The 7,722-nt window shown below is 35.2% G+C and overlaps 1 protein-coding gene across 1 annotated transcript in view; it reads right to left on the bottom strand.

Moving 5' to 3' along the window:
* The window catches only part of LOC106867420 (zinc finger CCCH domain-containing protein 10-like), a gene marked incomplete at its 3' end in the record, with an annotated part of 466,330 nt that overhangs the window by 176,173 nt on the left and 282,435 nt on the right, over positions 1-7,722 (bottom strand). Inside the window, exon 2 of the mRNA XM_052969910.1 lies at positions 1,930-1,982. The remainder of the gene's footprint in view (positions 1-1,929; positions 1,983-7,722) is intronic.

Here is a 7,722-nt window from a genome sequence, read left to right as displayed (position 1 = left end):
TTAGCGGTATTTCATCTGCCGCTATGTTCTAAGTTCAAATTCCGCCGAGGTCGACTTTGCCTTTCATCCTTTCGGGGTCGATAAATTACGTACCAGTTACGCACTGCGGTCGATGTAATCGACTTAATACCTTTGTCTGTCCTTGTTTGTCCCCTCTGTGTGTAGCCCCTTGTGGGCAATAAAGAAATAAGAAGCTTGCTTCCTAACCACATGTTTCCAGGGTCAGTCCCACTGCATGGCACCTTGAGCAAGTGTCTTCTACTATAGTCTCAGGCTGACCAAGGCCTCATGAGTGGATTTGGTAGACAGAAACTGAAAGAAGCCTGTCATATATATATGTGTGTGTCTGTGTGTCTTTGTGTCTGTATCCCTTCATTACTGCTTGACAATCAGTAACTTAGTGTTTCGGCAAAAGAGACCAATAGAATAAGTAACAAGCTTTAAAAAAAAAGTACTGGGGTCGATTCATTCGACTGACAATTCAAGGTGGTGCCCCAGCATGGCTGCAGTCTAATGACTGAAACAAGTAAAAGATAAAAGATAATTACTCAACTTGCCAGAAATGGTAGCTAAATTTTAATCAAATCAAATTGCACCTAACTGTCTCAAATAAAATGAAGACAACATTAATATTAGTCTAAAAAAAGTGACCAAGGCAAGGAAACCTTTTATCATATTCCGGCATGATCTGGGCATAATCTAGACAGTAAAGAACAGTGACTTCTTTTTCTAGTTTAAGTATTAGTGCCACTTCCTAGATGTCCCAAGTCTCTGCAGCAAATGTAAAATATAAATGCTCCTTAAACTTTAAAGGCTTTTTATAAAGGCCTCAAAGTACTGTATCATAGCATTAAGTAAATGACTAGATGTTTCACAGAATTAAGTAAATGACACAAGGCACCAGAATAACCTAAAATTTAGGTGAACTGATAGCAACATAGAGAAGCAAGTTCATCAAATAAATATGAAATGACAATAGAATTGACTCCTAAGTTCTGCCTAGAAACAACAACATATCTGATGTTGATTTCAGTTCCTGACAGGCATGACTATGTAGTTAAGAAGCTTGCTTTACAATAATATAGCTTCATGTTTGGTCCCACTGCACATTACCGTTAGCAAAGGGTATTCTACTGTTGCCCTGAGCTAACTCACGCCTTGTTAATGAATTTCATAGACAGAAACTATACAATGGCCATCATATGTATATATGTGTGTGTGCACGCGCACATGCAGAAGAATGTGTTTTGAAGTCAATGTTTATATTCTGTGTTTTTCTGAATATATATATATATATATATATATATATATATATATATATATAGAGAGAGAGAGAGAGAGAGAGAGAGATGAATATTTTGTTAATAATTCCCTCCCTATCAACACGTTATCATCTAGCACTACCCTTTCAAAGGAAAGGCAAGTGAAATGGAAACTCAAACTTAAATAACAAATAAGATTTAACAACAAGAAGGGTATCTGGCTGAAAAAAAAAACAAAAAACAATGCCTTGTTTGTCATGCTAATATGGAAAAACAAGGAAAAAATATAACAAAGAAACACACAAACCACCATTAAGCAGTTCCTAATGAAGCAGATAGATTTATGACCAAAAGTATCCTAACAATGGCTACTCCAACCATTTAGGAATAAATATGTCTAGGACAATCTGTCAATCATTGAGCATGTTCTTCCATTAATTAACTTAGAATGGTGCAATTTGAAGGAAATTTGGACGATATTTCTAGCAGATTCATCAATCACTTATAGAATCTTTCACTGGCGCATATATCTGATAAACTATGATTTTCTTGTACAAGATGTTTTGGCCCCATACTTACTCCCCAAGAATGTTTCCCTATAAATCTTCCAATCCACTTTATCATTAAACAAATAATTTGCAATAATTCAAATCAAACAGTAACTTACACTATATTGCAACAGCTTCCTTTTATTGATAACTTCTTTGTAAGAGAGACCACCTGAAAAGAAATATCAACAGGTTGTTGAGATTAAAGCAGTTAAACCACATATATTTATTACACAATTCTTTTTTTTTCTATTATATAATTATTTTATATTACAATCTGTGAACAAAAACATTTTTGTTTGCAGGTTTAAAAAAGGCAAATCACAGGTCCACTGCATTTCCAAAACGAGGGAATATCATTAACTCTGTACAAAACAAACATTACAAAGAATTTTAATCGAAGAGCACACATCTTCCACAGTTTCCACCTATGTTAATATACTTTGCAAATATGCATTACACACACACACACACACACATATATATATATATACATACACAATAGGTGCAGATATAGCAGTGTAGCTAAGAAGCTGGCTTCCCAACCTCATGATTTCAGTTCAGTCTGTGCAGCACCTTGGTAAGAGTCTTCTACCCAATACTTTTTTGTGTGAATTTGGCAAATGGAGACTATACAAAGACCAAGTGTGTGTGTGTGTGTGTCTGTGCGTGCGCGGGCGTAACATTATTTACTCATCATTTTTAACACCAACTTTTCCATGTCAGCATGGATCTGGCAATCTTTAACCGAGACTTTCTAATCAGATGCTCTTCCCATTGCTAACCCATGTCTGTTTCCAAGCAAGCTTCAATAATACATATATTAGTCAAACTTACGAGAGCATGGAAAACTAACATAAAAATAAATGAAAGTACACACACAAGTGACGGACATCCACACAGCTTCTGTCAACCAAATTTGACTGTTAAGACATTGAATGACCTAAACCAATGCTACAATGACAAGGTGCCTGACAATGGAATCAAACTTGGAACCATGTAGTTGCCAAGTGAACTTCTTAACCCCACAACAATGCCTGCGCAATTAGAGCAGTGAAAAAATAAATCTAACTGATAACACAGATCAAGGACTGTTTGGGCTGAGAGACAAAAAACTGCTGCAGCAGCTATTCTGAAAAGTATGTGTGTTTGCTTTGTACTGTTCGGAATCTAATGGGAGGGTAGGCAGTAGTGGGTAACCTGAAATGTTGTGTTGTAAGCTTGTTATTCTAATGTGTATGTATATGAAAATTAATTTGGTGTTTCCCATACTGCAGCACAGGACTGAGTTTATAGAAATAGCCACTAATGGTAGTGGTGGTGGTGTTGATAATGATGATGATGGTGCGACGATGATGATGATGGTGGTGGTGATGAAGACCGCCATCATTCTGCCCCTTACATGTCTTCTTAACCTTATTCTTGGTTCCCTGGTGTAGACATTCCATGAATACAAAGTATATTTGTGTATAGTTTGTATATACAGCCTGTCCTGATCAGTCTAGTTGTTAGCGATAGGGTGAGCAATACCAGTCGGTGGAAGAGGTACATTCACAGGGAGTGGGCTGTGTATTTCGATAAGATAAAAAGAGGAAAACTTGCTGATCCTAGCAGTCTTTAAAGAGTAACAAAAATATAAAAAGTAATAGTAAAAATATAAACAAAAGAAAGAAAAACACATGCTGAAGGCAATGTACTGAAAATAAATGTGTTCATATCAAAATGTGTGTGTGTGTGTGTGTGTGTGTATGTGTGTGTGTGTGGTTTATGTTTGTCGCAATGTAGTTGTCATAGTTTATATGGTCTGAGCTAATACATGATCCAACAAGAACATCTAAACAAAAAAAAACCATAATAATAATCATCATGTTAGCAGTAACAAGTCTTTATACGTGGGTATATTACATATTTGTGCACATTTCATACACACACACACTCTTATATAATCGAATTCTGCCATTCATTAGATGTATGCATGTGTATTTATATATACAGATGGGGGTGGGAAAAAGAGAAAGAAATGTAGTGTTTTACATTAAAGAAAAAATATCAGTGTCTAACCTTACTATTTACTGTATGTCTGTGTGAGTTCATGCATGTGTATGTGTGTGCATGTATATGTGTAGACAGATATATATAGACACATACACTAATAGGTGCACAAATATATAGACAGATATATAGACTGGCACAGAAATAGACATAAATATAAATACAGTGGGAGAGAAGAAAAATTGAAGCAAAAGTGTGATTCCTTGTGTTAATTTGTTTGAGTGTGCATATGCATGCGTATATGTGAATGTGATAAATTGTGTGTGCATGTGTGTGCGTGCCTTTGATCTAGGAACGCAGTTATTGCTTTGGGGCAATGTGGAAATGAAGAAAATTAGAATTAGACAAAAAGAAAACTTCGCTCAGCACACACATCTGGCTGTCTTTGATTCTTTCCCACCTTGACTAAACTCAGTACACCCTTCATAATCATCACCATCACCAGCACCATTTTCAAAATGAACAACATCATGACCACTCACAGCAGAACTAAAAGTGGTTCTGGTAATGTGGATAGTCATTGGTAGTAGTTATAGAGAAAACATGAATGTGTGTGTGTGTGCATGTGTGTGTGTGTGTGTGTGCGTGCATGTATAATCATCATCAGAAAGACATTCAATGTTGATATATGTATGTATATATATATATATATATATATATATATATATATATATATATATATATATATATACACACACACACACACATATTTATGTTCAAGTGTGTATGTGCGTATGTATTTAAATGAACTTAGGTACTTAGCTACTTACATATGCAAGACAAGAAAAAGTAAAGAAAATATAGTATTGAGACAAGACTGGGAACAATGAACAATAAGGGGAGTAGTAATGTCAATTTGGTTTACTGTAACTCCCAACCCAGAGGTTTTCTATTTTAATCTCCCCATATTGGACCAAACTATTTTTGAATTCAACCTAAAGCTTCCTGAAGAAAGAAAGGAAAAAAAGAGAAAGAAATGGGTGGACAGGATCAGTAGTTAGCATTACTGCTTTTCAAATGTCTACATCTCTCCTTAACTCCTCTTGTAAATTCTGTCTGCAAAAAGAAACAGCCAAATCCCTTTTTACCTACACCTTAACATCTTAAAATAGAAATGCCATGCTGGAGAATGTAGTAGTAATAAATACACTCATCATTGTCACTACGATCATTGTTGTCATTGTTTTTTATCTGCTTTCTATGCTGGCATATGTTGGCTAAGTTGCTGCTACCCCTAGATAGGTTGATAGACCATAACTTGCTTCTAAGTTAAAACTTTGGTTTTGTTTCTAAGGTTGGATGCTGTTTCTAACGCCAACCACTTTACAGAGTGTAGTGAGAGCATTCTTCTTTTGGAACTAGCACTATATAGATGACCATGTCTTTGACAAGACTAAAAGGGCCTCTCAAAACCCACACATGATAAAATGCAGAAAGTGCATTTAATCTAGCACCACACTAGGAACGATAGGGATGAGTCTACAATGAATACACATGGAAAACAAAATAGACAGGATGGTCATGTCTGGAATGATTTTCATTATAGGTTTGTAGAACTGAGGATGACTAAAACAATAACTCAACTTCCATAACCTGATTTATACTTTACTAAAGTGCAGAGTGAATACTCAGCACTTTACTCAGCCTTCCCAACCTTTATAATGTGTATTAATTTATATTGATTGAAGAAGCTTAGGTGGCCAGGAGAAGGTGGAATAACAGCTGTGTGGTTACTTGTATGTATACCCAATTCTAAACTAACTCATGAGAGACAAACACGACACTTGAACATGCCATGAATGCATCGACCAGGGTTTGAACATGTAAGTGACGTGAATTATGCAAGAGATAAATCAATATTGAACACGTGTCATAAAGACTGCCATAAGACATGAAAACTTCATTAGGGACAGGTTTACCAATAACAGGATCAGTGTTTCTCTTGAGATCAATAATAAACTGTCTCAACAATGATATAGCCTTCTATAGAGTAATCCCGTATGCAAATCAATTTGATCAAAACCAAACTTTTCTTTATGAATTCAGGATCTTACCTTAGTAGTTATTATTCAGTAAAGAGTTACTCTTGTTTGAAGTTAGACAATCAGAGTACAATTCACTGTATATAAGCACAATATATCAGGTTTACTTCTAAGCTGTTGGAAGCAGTTGTTTAACCCCAGGATAGCCTTGAATTACTTGATTTTGCAATCAAAAACATTTCTGTTGCAATGAATCCATTTTCTTTCTTTATTGTTTCCTTTCCAAGCACTGAGTGTAGCCAGTAAGTATTTTAGAATAGATATGCTGTATCTTTGCATGTCACAAGATACAACTTAGAGGGTATCATGGCTATGCCACACTACCTCAAACAGCCTTATCCAGCTCATGCCAGCATGAAAAAGTGGATGTAAAAAGGATTATGATGATGTGTGTACTAAGAGCCTATACATCCTATATGTATTCATTGACTTGTTCAAATTCATAAGAACAGCAATTTTGCTGCTTTTTCTGGCAGATCAAATGACCATGTTGTGGATTTCTCATTGGTTTGATTGAGTAACCACATAAAAATCTATTTGGCTTGATTGAGTTTAGGACATTTCTCCTAATCACTGATTAAAAAAACATGTGTAGATTATCATAAATTTCAAACCCAGATGAAAAATTGAAGAAAAGTGAAAGTTTTATATGAAAAATTATAATTGAGGCCAAAGTGCATAAAGGTCAAAGTGGTGAGGTATGAAATAAAGCAGAGCTATAGATGACATTTTTTGACCTACACCACATTTGTCTGTTCATGCACACCATGTTCTATGGTTTTCTTGGACAGGTTCTGTAGCATGCAAAATGAAAAGATGTTGCTAGCTTCTAACTGAATCTTCAGTTTACTCAAAGAAGTAGTTACCATGAGGGGTCCCCAACAAACTTCTCACAGCACAGCAGCATAAACGATTTTGGGAGAGAAAAAGAAGATAGGAGGGAGAGGGAAGAGAGGAAAAAGAGAGGGAGAGAGAGAGAGTGAGGTGAGATAATCATTCCTTATCCTTAACTGGTATTTTATCAAACCTAGAAAGATAAAAATAAATGCCTGACTTTGCAAAGATTTGGTCTCAGAATGTGAAGAGCAGAGAAAATTTCTTCAAGGCATGTCTGGTAGTCTAACAGATCTTTCAACTAAATACTAGCCTAGTAAAAAAAGAAGAAAAAAAAAAACATACCTACAAAAACAAAAGGATGGGCTTTATAATGATGACAATGATTGTCATGATGAACAGAGAATCATATTTAACACAACATACATTTTACGAGAAATAGCAGAAGATGCAAGATGGAGAATTTGATATTAGCTTCAATTAAATAGTTTAACAATATCTTTTGTTGAGGGTATATTTAGAACTAATTTAGTCAATGCGTCTTTCCTTGCATTTTTTTTTCTTTTTGCATAACAGAGACAGATAGGTGAGATTTGTACCATTTCATAGAGAATGCCTCAGTTTTGGGTGGGATATGGCTTATAGTCCAAGAAGGAAGGAATAGGACTCCTAACCTCTGGTGTATTTTGTAGAAAACTGCTGAAATTGATACTCACAACAGATTGGACTACATATATATATATATATATATATATATATTTAAGAATTTAAGGATTGGAGAAAACGCATGTTATAATTGCATACTTTATTCCTACATATGTTTCAAAGGATTACAACCTGTGTGATCCATAGGGATCTTTGATATTAAAATTGTAAGTAACCTTCTCATCAGGGAAAGCATGGGAATCATCTTAAACGTAAGACATTATGACCGATAATCGGTCATAATGTCTTATGTTTAAGATGATTCCCATGCTTTCCCTG

The sequence above is a fragment of the Octopus bimaculoides genome, chromosome 8, assembly GCF_001194135.2.
Source record: "Octopus bimaculoides isolate UCB-OBI-ISO-001 chromosome 8, ASM119413v2, whole genome shotgun sequence".
Classification (NCBI taxonomy): domain Eukaryota; kingdom Metazoa; phylum Mollusca; class Cephalopoda; order Octopoda; family Octopodidae; genus Octopus; species Octopus bimaculoides.
Note: the sequence above shows the minus strand (reverse complement) of the source record. Positions and strands in the feature narration are given on the sequence as shown.